Source organism: Chanodichthys erythropterus, chromosome 11 (assembly GCF_024489055.1).
Source record: "Chanodichthys erythropterus isolate Z2021 chromosome 11, ASM2448905v1, whole genome shotgun sequence".
Taxonomy (NCBI): domain Eukaryota; kingdom Metazoa; phylum Chordata; class Actinopteri; order Cypriniformes; family Xenocyprididae; genus Chanodichthys; species Chanodichthys erythropterus.
In genome coordinates this window covers 39687873-39710823 of record NC_090231.1, presented here as the reverse complement: position 1 = coordinate 39710823, position 22951 = coordinate 39687873, and the positions used below count along the sequence as shown (strand labels likewise).

Here is a 22951-nt window from a genome sequence, read left to right as displayed (position 1 = left end):
GGCTGGGTCCAACATTTGTGGTATATCCTCACATTTTCTTTTGGTATTACTGAGAATCAGATTTTTTGTCAGGTCTGATTTATTTTCCCCCAAAATATCACTAAAAACAAATTTAATACTTTAATTGTAGAAAAACTAATCCATAACCAAACCTGCCAGTTGTTTATGGAAAACAGAAAAGCTGCTTAGTTCAATTTTTCTTCATGACGGTTTAATAGCTCATTTAACACTATGAATAAATGCTATATGAAGTACATTTATGACAGCATACACACATGAAAGGTTGTTCCTGTCATTTTATTCAGACTGTACAGATGCCAAATTACATTGAAGATGCATTTGGATGGGAGGGACTTCAGCCAGTTAGGCTTGTTAGATCAGTATTTACATCAAAGCTTTTTATTCAACCAAACACTCGACACAAAGGCTGGTGTGTAAGAATATTCATTTATATTTACATTTAATAGCAAAATTGCATCTCTCAGTGTTTAATGTATAATTAAACATAGTATAGTATAGTATAGTAGTTTTTTTTTTTTTTTTTTTGTAGTTTTTGCAGTAAAGTAAATTGTTTTGCTTTAAGCAGACTGAAGAGTGACAGAGAAGGTCGACACATTCAGTGCAGCGATTACCATGAGTTTGGGGTGAGTTTACATTTCTGTGCTTTAAATAGGATGATGTACTGTAAGGGGTAATCCACAGCTTGGTGTGCACAACTCTATTTTAATGCACAACATTTGCACCTCTACAATGTACATTAAAATCATTTAATAATGCACATTATCCTTGGATTATCCTGGTACCCTGATCACTTGTCAGCACTAAAATGTTAAAGCTGTTATTAATGTTTGCAACGGCAGGGTAAAAATTATGGTTATACTCACAGATACTGTTTGTTAGATCTAGCATTCTGCCACTTTAAATCAAGACACAAAGATAAAGTAGTGTGGTAAGATTACATTTATTAGAATGAATTACAACATTATAACTGAGAAATATGAGAAATTTTATTTCACAATAACGATATACACCAAATAGGCATAACATTATGACCACCTTCCTAATATTGTATTGGTCCCCTTTTTGCTGCCAAAACAGCCCTAATAAGTTGAGGCATGGATGGTATCTGGCACCAAGATGTTGTACAACAAGTCCTGTAAGTTGTGAGGTGGGGCCTTCATGGATCAGACTTGTTTGTTCAGCACAATCCACAGATGCTCGATTGTACTGAGATCTGGGGAATTTGGAAGCCAAGTCAACACCTCAAACTCATTTTTTTGCTCCTCAAACCATCCCTGAACCATTTTTGCTTTGTGGCAGGGTGCATTATCCTGCTGAAAGAGGCCATAGCTACCGGGGAATACCGTTTCCATGAAAGGGTGTACATGATCTGCAACAATGCTTAGATAGGTGGTCCATGTCAAAGTAACATCCACGTGGATGGCAGGACCCAAGGTTTCCCAGCAGAACATTGCCCAAAGCGTCACACTGCCTCTGTTGGCTTGCCTTTTTCCCATAGTGCATCCTGGTGCGATGTGTTCCCCAGGTAAGCAACACACACGCACCCAGCCATCCACGTGATGTAAAAGAAAACGTGATTCATCAGACCAGGCCACTTTCTTCCATTGCTCCGTGGTCCAGTTCTGATGCTCACATGTCCACTGTTGGTGCTTTCGGTGGTGGATTGGGGTCAGCATATGCAGCCCCATATGCAACAAACTGTGATGCACTGTGTATTCTGACACCTTTCTATCAGAACCAGCATTAACTTCTTGAGCAATTTGAGCTACAGTAGCTCGTCTGTTGGATCGGACCACACGGGCCAGCCTTCGCTACCCATGTGCATCAATGAGTCTTGGCCGCCCATGACCCTGTCGCCGGTTCACCACTGTTCCTTCGTTGGACCACTTTTGATAGATACTGACCACTGCAGACCGGAAACACCCCACAAGAGCTGCAGTTATGGAGATGCTCTGACCCAGTCGTCTAGCCATCACAATTTGGTCCTTGTCAGACTTGCTCAGATCCTTACGCTTGCTCATTTTTCCTGCTTCTAACACATCAACTTTGAGGACAAAATGTTCACTTGTTGCCTATATCACACCCACTAACAGGTGCCATGATGAAGAGATAATCAGCGTTATTCACTTCACCTGTAATTGGTCATAATATTATGCCTGATCGGTGTATATCACAATATTGTTATTTCTGTTATTTTATTTTATTTTTGTTATTAAAAATAAGAACAAAAAGCAAATTCCAAATAATAGGACAGTACAATACAACAACAATATGAATTAAACTAATTAAGTTTTTCATGTACAATAATGTTTTTTTTTAACATCTATACTGCATAGTGTTCACTGTATGAATTAAATATGAATTTAATCTTATTAAAGCTATAAAAGTTATTCAGTCAAGAGCAGTAAGTTATTTTCGCTTTTGCTTGATTAAGTTGGAGGTTTATTAGGCAGTTTATACTGATACCCAACTGTTTACTTTCACTTGAGACATAACTGACTGTGTTTACATGAATACTCCACACAATGGGCATTTTGACATAATTGTGCGTGTATGTGTGTGTGTGTGTGTGTGTGTGTGTTCAACCATTCAAGCGCAATAAGACGTTAAAGAGAATTGGATTTGCGATCGTTTGCTGAGAGACACGGCTTTCTGTGCACTTATGCTGCTGTGTGTTAGTCAACGCGAGCATTGAGCACCACATTGATTTCTTTTTCATAGTTTATTGTGCTTAAAGGGTTAGTTCACTCAAAAATGAAATTTCTGTCATTAAGTACTCACCCTCATGTCGTTCCAGTTCCAAACCTCTGCCATCTTCAGAACACAAATGAAGATATTTTTGAAGAAATCCGAGAGTTTTTTTTCTATCTCCCATAGAAATCACCACATTCAAGGTCTTTTTAACATCAAGCACGTTCCAAATTCGTGATCGCCTTCTGAGAGAGGCAACTTTTTGTGCGTGCACTTTGCCAATGTGCCAATTCTTTATCACGACTTATTGCACTATTTTTAACATCAATCGGTTCCCGCTCTATTGTCTCATTTTCATCACTATCAGTGCTGTGCTACGCATATATATTTACATAGCATGATGTACACAATATATCAAAATCTATAGCGATAGACATTTTATACCATCGCCATGTATATACTGTCATAATGGCCAGTCCTAGTTGCATGACAGCATGCCATGGGAAAACCATTGTGTGACAAGCAGGGCAGGGCGAGAGCCTTAAGCTTGGCAGTCTTGGCAGGGAGGAGTGACGACGGTGAAGGATGAGAGAGGACTTTATGTTACGTTTTATTGTGTTTGTGTGGCCGGCAGATGGAGGAACTGCTGCCGGCATTTTAATTTCTTTTTTTTTCCTTTATTTTTTACGTTGAAATACTTTAATATATATATATCGTTCCTCGCGGATGACTGCCGGCCACACATACATAATAAAACAAAGTCCAGGTCTGGTCCTCTGTAGTCCTTCACTATCGTCGCTCCTCCTTTTATGTTTCCAGAGCTCCTTCATGAGAGATATACGAGACCGGTGCCAAGCGCAGATGGCGCTTTTTAGCAATCATGCCACCGGCCTGCTTGTCACACACTGACTGGGGTAAAGATGAATATTTTTTTTTTATTTTAATTTTTTTTTTATAAATATCGTCTGTATTTGAATTGTTTTCCTAATATTTTGTTTCTTTATATTAATATGTTCATGTTGAAGATGTATGTAACATTATGTCTGTATATTAATAGATACTGCTTGTCTAAAATTCTAGCTACATAAATATTCTGAGAAACATTTGACATATTTTACAGACAGCCAAATCTTCCGCCAAGCAGATCAACTCTTATTCATCAAGGTCCTCCATAACGATTTTGTCTAGGCACAGAGAGAAAAGTGCTTGATGATAATGGAAAAGTCAGAAAATGGACTTATGGGACAAAAGACACCAGAAAACAAAACAAAATTGTTCTACTGGTGGGAGAAACCGGCGTTGGCAAGACGATTGTCATTAACACCCTGATCAACTACTTACTGGAAGTGAAGTTTGAAGATGAAATATGGTATGAAATCACAGAAGAAGAAGCAGGAGATCAATCGCAATCACAAACCTCTGAAATCACCATGTATGAGGTCTGTCCTGTAGAGAATCCTGTATCTCTCACCATCATTGATACTCCAGGCTATGGAGACACTAGAGGACTGGAAAGAGATCTGGAAGTTGCTGAGAATTTATCCTTTCTTTTTCAGAGCAATGATGGAGTTCGTGAAATTGACGCTGTGTGTTTTGTAATTCAAGCATCTATAAATCGTCTCTCAGACAGACAGCATTACATTATCAGTTCAGTTCTGTCTTTATTTGGAAAGGACATTGTGAACAACATTGTGTTTCTGATCACACACTCTGATGGTCTGCCACCCAAAAACGTCCTCTGCGCCATTAACAAAGCTAGAATCCCCTGCAGACGAGACCACAGTGGCCAACCTGTTTATTTCTTATTCAACAATAGGCAGGCTGAAGCCCACCACAATGAGAAACGTTACCTTCGTGCTCAAAGAGATGCTTGGGAAAACAGCATGGAAGAGACAAAGCAATTCTTTCAGTCTCTGAATGAAAAGAACAGAAGAAGTTTAGAGTTAACGTCAGATGTCCTGATAGAGCGCATTCAATTTGAAGCGATTATCTGCAACTTACAGCTGCGAGTTCAAGAGAAAGAGTCAAAGAAATCTGAAAAAATTCAGATTAATGCAAAACAAGGAAAAGATTGAAAGACGTACAAACTTTAGCATTAGAGTCAAAAAGACTCTCAAAGAGAAGGTGCTCATTGAGAGCAAGTCATGGAAGAACAGGAAGGCTACGATCTGCACCGTCTGTGAGGAAAATTGCCATGAGTTTGACTGCTGGTGGGTTTCTGATCCCAGCAAATGTGAAGTCATGAAAAACGGCTACTGTACCATGTGCACAGGGAAGTGCCACCACAGCAAACACGTCAAAGAAAACAAGAAATATGTAATCAGCACCTCGAATGTTGTGATGAACTTTGACGAATTAAAAAAGGAATATGAAAAGGCTCAAACTAGGAGGTTTTCAGTTGTAATGGATGATCTTGACAAAGATCTGCAGACGATTGAGGACCAAAAGCAAATTCTTCTGTTCAATGCTTACAAGACCATCAAGTCTCTTTCTAAGATCGCATTAAAGCCAGACTCTGCCTTCACTCTTCACCATCTGGACTTCTTCATCCCCAGAGTGAGGGAGGCTGGGAAGGAAAACTGGGCCAAAGAGCTGGAGGAAATGAAAAGGACCGCTGAGTCTGAAGAAGCAAATAAAGATGCTCTGAGTTATCTGAAAGCTGGTCTGACAAAACTTTTCCTTGGTAAAGTGAACAAACACAGAGAAGACAAGAAATGATTCAATGAAAATGAAAATTGCTTACAAGAAATCAATGGTGGTGTTCTGTAGATCTAAAAATAAGAAATATTAAGCTATAAATGAGAGTATCAAGCTGTTTTAGTGCCTATTTAAAAGGCAAGACACTCCAGTACAATCTCTTAGTTTATGAAGTGTAATAATAACTGTAATATTTTCGGAAACTGGATCAAAGTTTTAACATAAAATGTTGCACCAATGAACATTGAGGTGCAGTAAGTGATTTCAGAGTAAAACTGCTTATATTTAAAATCACCAAAACAAACACGCCCCTACCCAAAAGGATCAAACCCCAGTCTTTATAGCCCTGCCCCCAACTTCATGAACATGCTATGCAACACAGGCACCTCCCCCGTCATAAGTGGATATGTCCCTTACCGCTGATTGGCTACAAGAGTGTTTTGGCGCTCGATCTACTTTAAACAGCATTTCTCTGAAATCACTTACTGCACCTTTAATTCTTGCTGAAGTCTACATTTATCTCTACATTTATTTATCAATTGCTTAAAGGTGCTAAAGATGATGTTTTGTTTTATACATTTTTGCAATATTACTTGAAACTGTCTTTACTAACTGATAAAAGACTATTTATTAGGTGCACTGAAAGGAATAATATATACATCATCTGTGCACAAGGTAGGGCCTTTACGCGATCATCGCATAAACGATTGGCCCTCTGGCTTGTCAATCACTGCCGTGACGTTCCTTGTGAGAGACGTGCGCGGATTGGCCCTCTGGCTTGTCAATCACTACCGTGACGTTCCTTGTGAGAGACGTGCGTGGCTGCGCGCTCCAGTAACTTTCCACACTCCACAGGCGCTGCATGCAATGTTTTTGTCAGGAGACAGGAATAACAACTGCAGATTATGAGTTACCTGCGGTGAGTCCGACATAATGAATCCAAAAAACACAACACAGCGAATGCCGGTGGTAAACACTCGTTTTCCAATACTCGTGCATGAATTTTGGGAGGCGTTCTTACGCATGCGCTCATTTCAAAAACTCAGTAACAGTCTTTGGATTCTCAGTCGACGAAAAAATCCTCTCTATCACCTTTAAGTCTTTCATTTTTTATTTCTTTTGCCTTTATTATGTTATTTCCCTCAGATTTATCTGTCTTTCATAACATCAAATTCCTTTGTTAAAGGTGCATTGTGTAAATTCTAGCGGCATCTAATGGTGAGATTGCGAATTGCAATATAGACAAGCTACGGTGGCCAACACAGGACAAATATGTTGTTGTCTGAGACAGACATGAGTAGCCACGTGCTCTGTAGAGCGTTTAGGGCTACTGTAGAAACATGTTGGTGCAAAATGGATGTATGTAGATATAAATAGCTCGTTCTAAGGTAATAAAAACATACATTGTGTAAGGTCTTTATACACCACTGAAAACATGTATATTATATAGCATTTATGTCAATAGATCCTCCTAATGTTTACACATTGCACCTTTAAATGAAATAATTAAAATAAATACAAAAATATATGACAATCATAACCTTTGTACTTTCTTGACCAAGCTAGAAGACCTCATTATCTTCAAATTAGTGAAAAATAATTAGTGAAATGATGCAAAAAAAGAAACACACACTCACCTGCCACTTTATTATGTGCACCTTCCTACAGTAGTACTTGTTTGGCACTTTTGCCTTCAAAACTGCCTTAATTCTTCACAGCATAGATTCAACAAGGTGCTGGAAACATTCCTCAGCGATTCATATTGATAGCATCACAAAGTTGCTGCAGATTTGTCAGCTGCACATCCATGATGCAAAATTCCCATTCCACCACATCCAAAAGGTGCTCTATTGGATTGAGATCTGGTGACTGTCAAAGCCATCTGACCAGTCTGGCCATTCTCCTCTTTTTCGGACCATTCTCTGTAAACCCTAGAGATGTTTGTGCATTAAAACCCCTGAAATACTCCAGCTCGTTGGGCACCAACAACCGCACAATGTTCAAAGTCACTTAAACCACCTTTCCTCCCTATTCTGATGCTCAGTTTGAACTTCAGCAGATTGTCTTGACCATGCCTAAATCAGTGGCGGTTCTAGGGGGGGGCAAACTGAGGCCAGTTGTACTGTTAGAGGGGCCAGTTACATTTAGACCTTATTGTTGTCATATAATTTTCTGCACTGGGTATAGTTAAGGTTTTAACGGTATTACTACTCTTACTGATACTGCTTATCGATCTGGTACTTTAACGGTATTCTTATCGGTACTTTTTGTTCATATAACATAATATATAAAACGTGCTGAATTAACTTTGCTTTATATTATAATGTCCAGCATTTTTGGTCTTTTATTTAAGACACAGTAAGAACATGAACAAAGAAACAACGTTAAACAAACTGACAAATACAATAAAACAAAGATACAAATGAAATAAAGTGCTTTCATTAATGCCTAATGCCTATTAAAGCTAACTATGTTCAGATGAAGAACTGTAAGTGATTTTCTCTTTGCATTTTGTTGTTTGATTAACATTGATGGCACAATCGTCAGAAGGTGACTGCTGTCACTTTAAGACAATAGATATTAAAGGGTTAGTTCACCCAAAAATGATTTATTACTTACCCTCATGTCGTTCCATACCTGTAGGACCTTCGTTCATCTTCAGAACACAAATTAAAATATTTTAGTTGAAATCCGATAGCTCCATGAGCCCTCCATAGGGAGCAATGGACACTTCCTCTCTCAAGATCCATAAAGGTACTAAAAACATAAATCGGTTCATGTGAGTACAGTGGTTCAATATTAATATTATAAATATTAGCGCCAAAAAAACAAAATAACTTATTTAGTGATGACCGATTTCAAAACAGTGCTTCATGAAGCATCGGAGCATAAATGAATTAGTGTGTTGAATCATGATTCAGATCGCTTGTCAAACTGCCAACGGCTGAAATCACTTGACTTTGGTGCTCCGAACAGCAGATTCGACACACTGATTCATCTGTGCTCTGATGCTTCCTGAAGCAGTGTTTTGAAATCACATCACTAAATAAGTCGTTATTTAATTTTTTTGGCGCTCCAAAAATATTTTCGTCGCTTTATAATATTAATATTGAACCACTGTACTCGCATGAACCGATTTAAATATGTTTTTAGTACCTTTATGGATCTTGAGAGAAGAAGTGTCCATTGGTCCCTATGGAGGGCTCGTGGAGCTATAGGATTTCAACTAAAATATCTTTATTTGTGTTCTGAAGATTAACTTCAGAACACGGGAGAATGACAGAATTTTCATTTTTGGGTGAACTAACCCTTTAACACACATCGGATTTTCTCCCAGCTGTTCATGTACACTTACGATATAAACTGTGTTTAAGTAGTTAAACACGCTACAATCCGGTCATTTTAACACATTTTTGTGTATTTGATCGCTTGGACGTGCCCCTGAAGCCCAATGTGAAATTTGTCGATTTGCGATCCGTTTTGGAGTGCGCGCACACACAATTCAGCCAGAGCAGCGTTTCTTGCACGGATTATTGTGCTTTCAATGTTTTAAACCGTTGATAATAATTATCAAACATTTAATTATGTTTCATTAACGTAGTTCAGGAGGAACAAGTCAAATAAGTTACCCAATCATTACGTCAGCTTATTGATTACGTCATCTCAATCAGCTGTCAACAATCTGTAATCAACATATCTACCCAATCGGCATGATTTCAGGCCTGTATATAATCACAGTCAAAACTCACCCAAGGATCCTCGACAGTTTCCAGAATCCCTCCACCACCCTGTCTTCTCACACTCTCTGGGTTACTTCATATAATCTAACGTAGGCTAGTGTTGTTTTTGGCGGCCTGTTTTAGTTTTAGTCTAGTCTTTGAGTCAAGTTTTTATTAGTTTTAGTCACATTCATACTATTTTTAGTCTAGTCAAGTTTCAGTCGACTAAAAGTCTGAGCATTTTAGTCTTATTTTAGTCAAAATTATCCATGACTATTTTCGTCTAGTTTTAGTTGAGTGTTTTGTTTTTTTTTAGGGACCAGAATGATAGTGTGGAACTTTTGAAGCAGCTAGGGACTTCACACTGCTTCAGTGATCAGGGGCCGTATTCACAAAACATCTTAAGGCTAAAAGTAGCTCCTAACTTACCAATTTAGGAGAAACTCTTAAAAATAATGGGCGTGTCAGTCCTAATTTTAGGAGTCCTAAATTTTTGCTCTAAGAGAATTTCACAAAGCATTTTAGCACTAAAACTAGCTCCTAAATCTGTGAAATGTTAGGAGTAGTCAAGAGGACTCCTAAGTCACTAAGACCAAATCACAAACAGTCCTAATCCACCGAAAAACACTGAACAGTGAACACCATTGAGGCAATAGCGATAGAGCCTTGGGTGCTCAACCTTTTCTTTATAAATGCAATATATTTTGATTTATAGATTTGAATCTATGATGAGACGCCAAAAATAAATCTTTAACAAATAAATAAATATTGTCTGATTACCTGGGGCAATGGTTTTCATGAGTTCACACTTACAAATGATTGAATAGAGTAATATATGTATATTTTGGAATATATACATTTTTATTAAAACATATTTATTTGAATAGTGCAACATTTGTATTTTAAAACCTTTATTTTAATATAGGAATATGACACTTCATTTTACAATATTTATATGATTAAATCGCTGACTCCTCCCCCATCAGCCAATCACTGTGTGTATACTCCATAGCAACGAGGTCAACCCCGCCCTTACTCTTAGCTTAAGACTTCAGTTGATTCCTTAGTAAAAGTTGGTCTCAGCAGCTTTGTGAATAGGTTTTAAGAGAAAACTCTTAGCTAAGAACTTTTACTGCTATTTAGGAGAACTCTTAGTGGTAAGATAAAATGTTTTGTGAATACGGCCCCAGTTGAAGATCTGTGTGAAAATTGGGGCCAGTTGGTCAGCAAAGGCTTTTAAACAAGCAAGAGAGACACCACCTGGGCCTGAAGCTTTCCTAATCTTCTGTTTTTTGTTCACAAAGACCATAAGCACAGTTTGACGCCGGATTGTTGGCTGAAAACTTTTTTCAGCTTTTCAGAGTAGCTTCTTTTAGCCACTCTGATCTCCTTTGTTACTGTTTCTGGCCTAGTTATGCAAGATTTTATGCCCCCTTAAGCATTCCCTTTGGCATGATGAATCTGTTTGAGTTTCCCAGGAAACCATGGCTTATTATTAGTGAATGATAAGAATGTCCATGTATGATGTTACGGTCTACAGTACTGATTTGGGTGTTTCTGATGAAGCAGCTTCAAAAACACTCCAATCAGTGCAATCAAGCAGGCTTGTGAATTCCCTTCATTAGTCCAACTTTTAACAGTCCTTATTACAGGTTTAGCTAAAGTCAGAGGTACATGAAAGCAACTAAAGCACTGCAGAGATGTAAAGACCTGGGGTCGTATTCACAAAACATTTAATCTTACCACTAAGAGTTCGCCTAAATAGCAGTAAAAGTTCTTAGCTAAGAGTTTTCTCTTAAAACCTATTCACAAAGCTGCTGAGACAAACCTTTACTAAGGAATAGACTGAAGTCTTAAACTAAGAGTAAGGGCGGGGTTGACCTCGTTGCTATGGAGTATACACACAGTGATTGGCTGATGGGGGAGGAGTCAGCGATTTAATCATATAAATATTGTAGAATGAGGTGTCTTGTTTCCATATTAAAATAATGGTTTTAAAATACAAATGTTGCCCTATTCAAATAAATATTTTTTAATAAAAATGTTGCCAAAGTCAAAATAAAATGTTGCCATATTTTTGCCATAAAGGTTTTAAAATGTAGGCTAATTGTCACTAATTAAACTAGTATATATGGTTAATTGTCTGCCTCTTGGATGTCTGAAGAGGAGAATGACAATGCAGAATTCAAGCGACAAATTACATTTTATAAACAAAGTTTGGGAGAAACACATTCAAACTAATCAGCTCGAGAGGAGGAATATATACACAGACGAGAGGCGACTCGCCTATAGTTACTTCGACAGTTTTCTGCATCCCTCCGCCACCCTGCTCCTCACACTCTCAGCTGGGGATATGGGGAGAACTCTGGGTTTGGGCTAAATTCCAAGCTCGGAGCCCTCGATCCCCTTGGACAGCACACCAAATACGCTTATATATATATATATATATATATATATATATATATATATATATATATATATATATATATATATATATATATATATAATTTATTCAATCATTTGTAAGTGTGAAATCTTTGCCACAGGTAATCAGACAATATTTATTTATTTGTTAAAGATTTTTTTTTTTTTTGATGTCTCATCGTAGATTCAAATCTATAAATCAAAATATATTGCATTTATGAAGAAAAGGTTCAGCACCCAAGGCTCTATCGCCATTGCCTCAATGGTGTAAAGTGTCTTTGGGTAGATTAGGACTGTTTGTGATTTGGTCTTAGTGACTTAGGAGTCCTCTTGACTACTCCTAATGTTTTACAGACTTAGGAGCTAGTTTTAGCACTAAAATTCTTTATGAAATACTCTTAGAGCAAAAATTTAGGACTCCTAAAATTATGACTGACACGCCGATTATTTTTAAGAGTTTCTCCTAAATCGGCAAGTTAGAAGCTACTTTTAGCCTTAAGATGTTTTGTGAATACGGCCCCAGACTTCCAAGATCAAGACCATTCAAGAGTTACACAGCAAAATCCAGTGTTTCAGTCAATTAAGTGATGACTTAGCATTAATGGCAAATTCAATAATTTCATTTAGATTTTCAGAACAGACTTCTAGTCAAGAAACAGGGGAGCTTTTGTAAATCAACAGTGTTGTAGTAAAATAAGCAGATATTGTCTCTGAAAATGACATGCATGGGAAAAATTTTTTGCATGGGAAAAAATTGTAAGTACACAAATACACATCAACAGGTCTTGACATTAACTTTTCTGCTCACCAGCCACTGTGGCTAGTGGTTTTCCAAAGTTTGAGAAATTTTATAAGATATTTTTGCTAGGCTATATAAAAAGAACAAAGAAGCAAATTACAAATTGTAAATTAAAAATAAATTCTTTTTTTCAGATGCATAGGTTTATTTAATATGTATACATTTATTTAACATCTTTTGTCGATTGATTGACATTAATGACAGGAATTTAATTGGGCTGCTGAATGCATGGACGTAATATACTGACACATATTCAGTTTTTACCCACCTGTTTACGTCCACTTAAGCTGGGCATGGGCATTTTGACATCTGTGTGTGCGTGTATTTGACTATTCAGGCGCAAGGAGAACTGATAGCATGTGCGAGAGAGTGCAAGGAGAGAGCGCTTCTGTTGTGTCATTCTGCGCGATTCTGCCTATCCCGCCTTCACTGACAGCAAGTTAATCGATGATTGATTTGTTATTTTGTGATACGATGAGCTTGGCTACCTTTAGTTTGGCTGTAGGCTGAAATTATATTCAACCCACCAAAGTGGCTAGTGGTAGTGGCTGTCTTACCCGCCACAGCTGAAATCTACCCCCATTTGGCTGATTGATGGGTGTTAATGTCAAGCCCTGCACATCAAACTCAACAATGGTGACAATCAACAAAACAAAAGATTCATGCCACAGTGCATGCTGGGTTCTAGTATAGTGCCAAACTCAACAATGGCACCCAGTGTGCATTGCAGCATGGATCTTTTTATTTGAAAATGTTTGAGCACTACCATGGTTAAGATTTGTATGACGGGTTCTGGTGTCTGAGCATGTGTAACAGACTAAAAATCTGGCAAAATGTAACTGATTACCTCATTACAACAGTATTTCATCACAGCAGTTGCACAGTATTATCACAAAATCTATTGCTACAATAATTTAGATACAACACTACGATCTGACTTTTATTCCATTATTTATGTTTAAAACATACTCTATTTTATTCTTTTCCTTGGTACAGTGTTGCTTTGTAACACTAATGTGGAAGATAATTACTTTAATACTAATCAAATCTAAGTACCAACCAAATGAACACCAATCACCATAATGGGGACTTCAAATGAAATATAAATAAAACAATATAAGCAACACTCAATAAAGCTAAAACTCTACTAATCATATTCAGAGAAATTAAAAGTTTTAATTAGTTTAATTAGTTACATATAATAATGTATTTTATATGCAGTTAATTTCCATCTAAGTCTGTGTGGCTGTAAGGCTATGTTCAGACTGCAGGCAATTTTTCTCAAATCAGATCTTTTCAGGCAGACTGTCCGAACTATTAATTGCAAGTGATCAAATAATATTTGTGTGTTCAGACATAATGTAACATAACCCAAATACCAAGTCAGACTCAGGATCTGAAGAAAAAAAGGAAAAAAAAAAAAAAGATGTTTAATGGCTTAAAACAGGATAGTAATCCATGGCTTGAACGTAAAATTCATGAGATGGAGCATAGAGGGCACATTCACACAAACATTATAAACAATCTATCATTCAAACAATAATCTGCAAAGGTAAGCCTGAACTACATGGTTAAACAAAAGAGAGCTAATCAGATAACAAGAGACACCTGCACCTAATTAGCAATAACAAAATAACTATAAAGACCACAAACAGAACTACAAAAAGAACATGAACTAAAATTGCAATTTTCAAAATAAAAGACATGACAAAGCACAGGGTCCTGACACATAAGCAACTTATATGCATGGGTTGCTTTGGTAACAATGTAGGTGTTGTACGTCAGGTATGTGACGAGGTTTTCAAAATGAATGCCGGAAAAATTGAGGTGCATTATGTCACTCTCCAAATAAGCTCAGCGCAGAACTCTTCCATTGCACCAAAAAAAAAAAAAAAAAAAAAAAAAAATATCTATATATATATATATATATATATATATATATATATATATATATATTTTTTTTTTTTTTTTTGGATATACTATTTGAATACCATATGAATACTACCAGCAGTTCTGCCAGATAGATGTAAAAAAAATCTGATTGGGACTTCAAACCACCAGTTCAAATGTGGTTTGGATCAGATTTTTTTTTTTTTTTTTTGTGTACAGACTTTCAAAAATCAATCTGGATAAAATCTGGATATGCATAATAATAATAATAATAATAATAATTGCACAGAATTTTGCTGGCAGTCTAAAGTTTGAACAAGTTTGCTTTAGTCTCGTTCTCTTTTTTTTCTGTTCCTGTTTATCTTTTCTTCAGTTGACTGTTCATTAACAGCAGGTGTCTTCTTCAATAATGTAAATTCATCACTTGTAAAATTAACGGATTAATTAACCTTATGGATACAGAAAAAGCTTACACTGCTTCAGTGTTAGATTTTAACACCTGTGAGTGAGATTGATATACACCTAGCAGAGTACATTTAACACTGGTGATTATGCTGCATGTCCATGCCTCTGTTTAATATAGTGGAAAAAGTCAAATACAAGTCAATTATTAAATAATGATTAAAAAAGACAAAAGTTAAAAGTGGACTCAGTAAAGGTGTATTATTAGTAGTATTATTTCAAATACACTGTTTGGAAGTTAGTCAGGCTGATACCAACAAAAAATGTGTAACAAATCAGCATTAGGGAGTGTATGACAGACAAGGAGAGCGGCGAGCAAGAGGGAGATTTGAAAATAAGAAGAAAAAAAAAATGCAGAATGAGAGATGGGACACAAAGAGCTCAAAAGAATATCACTGCAATGAAGATTTATGACTGCAAGCACTTTAGGACCCGCATTTATATTAGAAACGCTTTCCAGCGCTGATGAGAGCTGGGAAGGTCTGAAAAGAGACACGGACGCTGCTTTGAACACTGGGTTTTGATTGTCTGGAGCTGCTGTTCTGTTGCCGACTAACAACAATCTCTTGTTTGTATTTAATCTTGTGTACTGTTTGTTCATTTTTTGTGCTTCCTTGTCGTTCGTTCATCATCTGCGCTTTAAAGCATTTTGTTGTGCGTGAGCTGTGATGAACAGACATCCACTCGCATTGCGTGTGTAACAGTGGCCAGATAGTGACAGTTTTGTAGTTAAACTACTGCACACTGCTAGAGAATGAGGTGTTTAGTGTCACTCGCCTTGCATTCCAGCAGCAATTGGGCCAGGGTTCGAGACCGACTCGGAGCAGGGTGGTTAGTATTGAGTGTGAGTTTTGGAGGTGGAGCAATGAAGAGAAGGGTGGGTTTGTTTGGGTTGATTTTCAAATATCAACAGTGTTCAACGACGAATTTGAGAAATTGCATACTGCACCTTTAACCAGAAATCAGAACCTGCAGCTAATTTCATTGGTTAAGGTTTCAGTGAGGGGTAGGTTTAGGGATCAGTGTTTGTTGTAGGCAATCCATACTATGATTGACATGACCAATAAAATCTTAAGAATCTGCTGCAGGGCAAAGTTTCCACTCAACTGGTTTGGGGAGAAAAATCACATGAGAATGTGACGTATTTGGACACAGCATGGCTTCTGTTGTCACACTTAGTGAGGCTAGAGACACGATCATTTGTTCTGAGAATCAGATGTGTAAACAATTGTAATCGAGTATTTATTTACTAAACATTTACTTCATTGAACAAATTATTATTTAACCTCTTTAAAGCTGCAGTCCGCAACTTTTTGGTGTTAAAAATTTACAAAAATTATATAATGAGAATATACAACATGAATCCATTTTCCAAACCGTGTTTTTGTCTTATCCTGAATCATTATGGTACACTTATAATAAGTGTTTATATTCTGACTATTTCAGACCGGACTGGTAGGACCCGCCGCAGAGTATCACAGTAACTGCGTGACTCGCCATAGACATACAGGGAGAAAAGTAGCTCCGGCTAGAATGTTCCTCTGCAAGACACGTGCAGTTCAGTTTATTAACCGCTAGAGGGCCAAAAATCGCGGACAGCAGCTTTAACTGAAATAAACAATTATTCATTTAGAGCAAAAATGGAAAATGTGCATGTGATGAACTCTTTCAGTTGTATAATACAAGGAAAAAATATTTTATTATTAAATAATTAATATGTGAAAATTAGTCACACTTCACTGAAATAATCAGGCAAATTAGCCAATTAGCTTAAAAACATGACTCCTAAAATGGGCGGGGATTCACGACACATCATTGTTTCCCATTGGTCAGATATGATAAATAATATTTAACCGTCTACCAAGTTTAATTCAGTGCAACATAACTCTTGAATATTATTTACACTTTATTAAATATCATGAAATATTGTGGAGATAAGTATGATGAACAAAAATAAATTAACCAAGAATTAAGTCCATGATTTTTCCAAAACATTTAGGGATATTCAGATCAACAGCACTCTACTCATGTAATATGGATTGCCTACTGGAAACATGATTACTGTCAAAGATAAATCAGCTCGATCCAGACCTACAGGGGTAACGTTTACTGACTATCAAACGGTAAGATTCTGAGAGAGGAATAAGTATGAAAGAATGGAAAGTCTGTGTCAGTGAATGTGGTTGTGAATGTGTGTAGATGAGTGCCAGTTACAGGATCAGAGAATGACACCGTTCTTCCATCATAGTCCAGATGAACAATCACACGCTCAAGCTTTTGTTTAACAGGAAAACCACATGGTTTAGACAGTCCATACCACACACACCAGACATCAGTGTTAAAGAAAGCACATCCCTTCCTCTGGTTTGATGCTGTAGTTACTCCAAGTCTCCAGGATCAACTCTCTTTAACCTCCACATCCCAGCAGTGTGTTCCTGAGTTAAAACCCTCTGAACCCAGAACACATGAAAAATTGCTCTGGATGATCAGGAAGCGGTTGACTGTTCCAGCTAAATCTCACACTGGTCAGATCATCAGACAGGATCAGACATGGATTTGCAGTGTTTGGATCCAGAATCACCCTCGCGGACGTCTGCCGGCATTACTTTCGTTTTGTTCTTTGTTTGTTTTATTAAAGATTATTGTTTGAACGCCAGTTCCCGCCTCTTTCTTCCCACATTTACGAACCGCATTACATACTACTTCTTAGTTTCTTTTTGCCATAAAAAGACACACAGTTAGAGCAGCCAGAGAAAAAAATTATGGTAAAAAGTCGACGTTCAAGAGCCCAACTAGAGTAAACACCGATCACCATGATGGTAGTTACAAACTTTACTATTTTTAATAAAACATCAACATCTATACCTGTCAATTCTCATCAAGAACTTCTGTACATGTATGAAAGAAATAAGGCCAAACTAGTTTTTAAACTTGTTTCAAACTGGAAGTCACTATAGTTCCCATTCAGTCAGTCACGTTCGACGTTACGTCGATACTGACGTAATGGGGTCTCGCTAGGGAGCCCAATCACCTCCAAGGATACAAAACAAGCCAATGGGAATTGGCCTGTGAGATTTACATGCCGGGCCCCTCCCCCGGCATCCGGGTATAAATAGGGCCGGCATACTCACCTTCATTCATACTTTTGCTTCGGAGCCGATCGGATCGGATCTGCACATTCACCTCTAGAAGAGCGAATTTCAAAAGAGCAAAAAACAGCAATTATAATTGCTATAGGACAAGATCCTAAAAACAGCAATTTTAATTGCTACTTGGCTGTTTTTTGTTCCTGGTGGCTGCTCGAGTCTCTCCAGCTGGTGGGAAGGCACGCTCAGCGGTGGGTGTGACGGCGCGCTGCCCACAGGACGGTGCCACACTCGTCCCTGGGTGCTTCGGCTGGTGAGGTATACTGAAAGAGCAAGCACGGGCGATCAGCGTCTTTTTCAAGATGTCTTTTCGTCCGTGTGTTTCTGGATGCGGTCTGTGCAACTACAATTCATTTGAATTTCATGCTATTACAATCTCAATTCCTGTCAAAATTCATTTTGTAGTAATTTATCGCCCCCCAGGCCAACTGGGTACCTTTGTAGAGGAACTGGACATGCTGTTGTCCTCATTCCCAGAGGATGGTAGCCCACTTGTAGTTTTTGGCGATTTCAACATTCATCTAGAGAAGCCTTATGCTTCTGACTTCCACTCTCTGCTAGCCTCATTCGATCTTAATCGGCTCATAACCACAAGTACACACAAATCTGGCAACCAACTTGATCTCATTTACACTCGCAACTGCATCACCGACAACATTCTGGTAAAACCTCTGCACTTTTCTGATCATTTTTTCATTACTTTTAATCTTCAACTCCCCATTTGTTCACCACCAACCCCGCTACCAGTTACCTTCAGACGAAACCTGCGCTCTCTTTCTTCTTCTCATCTTTCCTCTACTGTATCATCCTCCCTTCCCTCACCCTCACAATTCTCATCTCTGGATGTGAATACAGCAACAGACACTTTATGTTCCACATTAACTTCTTCTCTAGATAGTATCTGTCCTCTGTCATCCAGGCCTGCACGTGCCACTCCCTCTAATCCCTGGTTATCTGATGTTCTTCGTGAACATCGGACCAAACTCAGGGCTGCAGAGAGGAAGTGGCACAAATCAAAAGATCAATTTGACCTTTGTAGCTATCAGTCTCTGCTCTCATCCTTTTCTGCTGAAATTCATGCTGCTAAATCCTCCTATTTCCACAACAAAATCAACAGCGCTTCAAACACACGCACACTTTTCAAAACATTCAACTCTCTCCTCTGTCCCCCTCCACCACCACCCAACTCATCCCTTACTGCTGATAATTTTGCTACATTCTTCACTGACAAAACATCTACCATCAGCAGTCAGTTCTCCGCTCCACACACACAGGAACTCAGACCAACCACACACACAGCCACACACCTCCTCTCTTCATTCTCTCCCCTCACTGAGACAGAAGTATCCAAACTTCTCCTCTCCAATCATCCTACTACCTGCCCTCTAGATCCCATCCCCACACACCTTCTACAAGCCATCGCTCCCACACTTTTACCAGCACTGACACACATCATCAACACATCTCTCCTCACTGGCACTTTCCCCAACACATTCAAACAGGCTCGGGTAACCCCACTGCTTAAGAAACCCACATTAAACACGTCTCTTGTAGACAGCTACAGACCTGTTTCTCTCCTACCATTCATAGCAAAAACACTTGAACGAGTTGTTTTCAACCAGGTGTCATCTTTCCTCTCACACAGCAACCAATTGGATGTCAATCAATCTGGTTTCAAGAGTGGCCACTCGACTGAGACTGCACTGCTGTCGGTCACTGAATCCCTGCGGATTGCAAAGGCTGATTCCAAATCATCAGTCCTCATTCTGCTCGATCTATCAGCTGCCTTTGACACAGTGAATCATCAGATCCTCCTGTCCACCCTCTCATCACTGGGCATCACAGGTACTCCACTTCTCTGGTTTGAATCCTATCTCACAGGAAGGTCTTTCAGGGTTGCCTGGAGAGGGGAGGTATCCAAAGCTCATCAGCTGACCACAGGGGTTCCTCAGGGTTCAGTTCTTGGACCCCTCCTCTTCTCCATTTACACTACATCACTTGGTCCCATCATTCAGGCACATGGTTTCTCCTACCATTGCTATGCTGATGACACACAACTCTTCCTTTCATTCCATCCAGACGATCCCACAGTAGCTGCTCGAATCTCAAGCTGTCTGGTGGACATCTCGGCATGGATGAAAGAACATCATCTACAGCTCAACCTGGCTAAGACTGAGCTTCTCGTCTTCCCTGCCAATCCGACTCTAAATCACGATTTCAGCATCCAGCTAGGCACATCCTCAATTACCCCATCAAATTCGGCCAGAAATCTTGGAGTAATCCTTGATGATCAACTGACCTTCAAAGACCACATTGCAATGACAGCTCGGTCATGCAGATTTGCTCTATACAACATCAGGAAAATCAGGCCCTTTCTAACAGAACATGCAACACAACTTCTGGTCCAGGCTCTGGTCATTTCTAGGCTTGATTACTGCAATGCACTTCTGGCTGGACTGCCATCATGCACAATCAAGCCTCTACAAATGATTCAGAACGCAGCAGCACGTCTCGTCTTCAACGAGCCCAAAAGAGCCCACGTCACGCCTCTCTTCATCTCTCTTCACTGGCTACCACTTGCTTCTCGCATCAAATTCAAGGCGTTGACGCTTGCTTACAGATCTACCACAGGCTCAGCACCCTCCTACTTCCACTCACTCTTACGAGTCTACACTCCTACCAGAAACCTGCGCTCATTAAAGGAGCGAAGGCTTGTGGTACCATCACAGAGAGGCATGAAATCACTTTCCAGAACATTCTCATTCACTGTCCCTTGCTGGTGGAATGATCTTCCTGCCTTCATCCGGAATGCGGAATCCCTGGCAATATTCAAAAGACAGCTGAAAACCCATCTCTTTCGTGAGCACTTAACCTCATCTTAAAAAAAAAAAAACAAAAAAAAAAAAACTTCTTATTCCTATCCTTTCACTTCCTCTAATCCCTCTCTATTGTAGCTTAGGATAATCTGAGCACTGCCTATAACTTGTATTATGAGCACTTCTTGTCTATTTGCCTCGTCATAACGACTCGCTTGTTGTATTCCTCACTTGTAAGTCGCTTTGGATAAAAGCGTCTGCCAAATGAATAAATGTAAATGTAAATGTAAATGTTTCCTGACCTCCTCTGACGGCCATGATCACTGTCTCACGTGTCTGGGTAAACCGCACGCTGAGGCAGCGTTCATGGATGGCGCATGCCCTCACTGTGAGGGCATGTCCATGTTGGTGCTGAGATCGCGCCTCTCCTTCTTTAAAACAGAAGTGAGAGGCCCCTCTGCCACTACCCCAACGCCGGCGGCTGTAGCGGCCGCTGGCCCGGTTAGTGCTCTGGGAGATCTGAGGGTTACAGTGGGAGCCACTTCGTCGGGTCCGTCCCCACGAACCTCCCACTCCTCCACAGCACCATGTGCCGTCGAGCTGCCGACTGCTGTCGCGGGGCCCTCCTCGGGGGTGCCCCACGTCACTTTCGGCGCTCCGGAGGAGGATCGGATGTCGATCGCCGCATCGGGGAGTGGGCTGAACGGTTCGGAGTCTGACGATGACTCTGAGCTTCCGCCTTCAGGGGTGGTGGCTCAGTCAGAGACGGACTCTGAGCTTACGGCCATGCTTGCCCGGGCCGCCGCGGGCATCGGGCTTGAGTGGAACCCTCCACCCTGCCCCGAGCGCTCGCGGTTGGATGATTGGTTTCTGGGTTCGGGGCGCGGCACCCAGCCGCGTCCCGCCCCAGTGCCTTTCTTCCCGGAGGTGCATGAGGAGCTCCAGAAGACCTGGCTGGCACCTCATACGGCCAGACTGCGGTCCTCTGCCTCCTCCACTCTCACTACCCTCGATGGTGGGGCCGCCAGGGGATATGTGGACATTCCACAGGTGGAACGTGCGGTTGCGGTGCATTTATGCCCGCAATCGGCGGCCACCTGGCGGAACCGTCCGCGTCTCCCGTCCAAGGCGGGTAAGACCATGGCCGCTCTCGCGGCCAAGGCTTACTCAGCTGCTGGACAGGCGGCTTCTGCCCTGCACGCCATGGCGATTCTGCAGGTCCATCAGGCGAAAGCGCTGAAGGACCTGCACGAGGGTAGTGCTGACCCAGGAGTGCTTCAGGAGCTGCGCGCCGCGACCGACCTCGCCCTCCGGGCGACGAAGGTCACGGCACGTGCCCTGGGTCAAACGATGTCCACCCTGGTGGTCCAGGAACGACATCTTTGGTTGGACCTGGCTGAGATGAGGGAGGTCGACAAAGCTCGCTTTCTTGACGCCCCCATCCTCCAGGCCGGCCTCTTCGGCGACACTGTCGAGGACTTCGCTCAGCAGTTCTCGGCAGTGCAAAGGCAGACAGAGGCCATAAAACACATCCTGCCCTGGCGTGATGATGCCACCAATCCGCCACGGGCTGCGCCTCCGTCTGCTCCTCGCCGAGGGCGTCCTCCTGCGGCTAAGGCTTCCGGGAGATCGGACTCGTCCCTTCCTCCCCGAGCTTCCTGCAGGAAGACCACGCCCCCCGCCCAGACCGCCAAGCCTTCTTCTAAGAAGAAGAAAGGCGAGAAGCGGCCCTGAGACGGGAGACCCGGTGGTTTTTGGAGACTGCTCTGTGGGAGACGGTGACCGCACCGCTCCTTCCCCCGGGAGAGGGCCCGGGGGAGAATCCTGTGTTCTGTTCCGCCGCTGGCCCCAGTGCCAGCGGTACCCACATTTTCACAAGAGCAATTTCCAAAAACCTCTGGGTCATATAAGAAGGTCTGCGCTGGGGGTGAGCGAGCTTTCGCTCCCTCTCTCTCAGCCGTTCCTTCCTTCGCCACGGGCAGGGTCTTGGCGCCCCGGGAACGCACCGCCTTCCCACGCCACCCTGCCCACTCGGAGCCATGTGAGTGGACTCCACTCACAGCCTCGACCTCGGGGCGCACTGCCTCCCGAGTCAGGCCACAGTGCTCCATGCTGCCCCCCCGTGGGTACTTCTGTTGTCCGGATGGTTCCACTCGTACGGTGCTTGGAGGCGTGGCTACGTCTTCCCAACCCGTCCCGTTGGCTCATTCGGACAGTCAGACTCGGCTACGCGATTCAGTTCGCCAGGCGTCCACCCAGGTTCAGCGGCGTTCTGTTCACCTCGGT

General features: G+C 40.8%; 1 pseudogene; it reads left to right on the top strand.

Moving 5' to 3' along the window:
- Positions 1-1440: 1440 nt before the first annotated feature.
- Positions 1441-20019, top strand: LOC137030744 (uncharacterized; annotated as a pseudogene).
- Positions 20020-22951: the final 2932 nt, after the last annotated feature.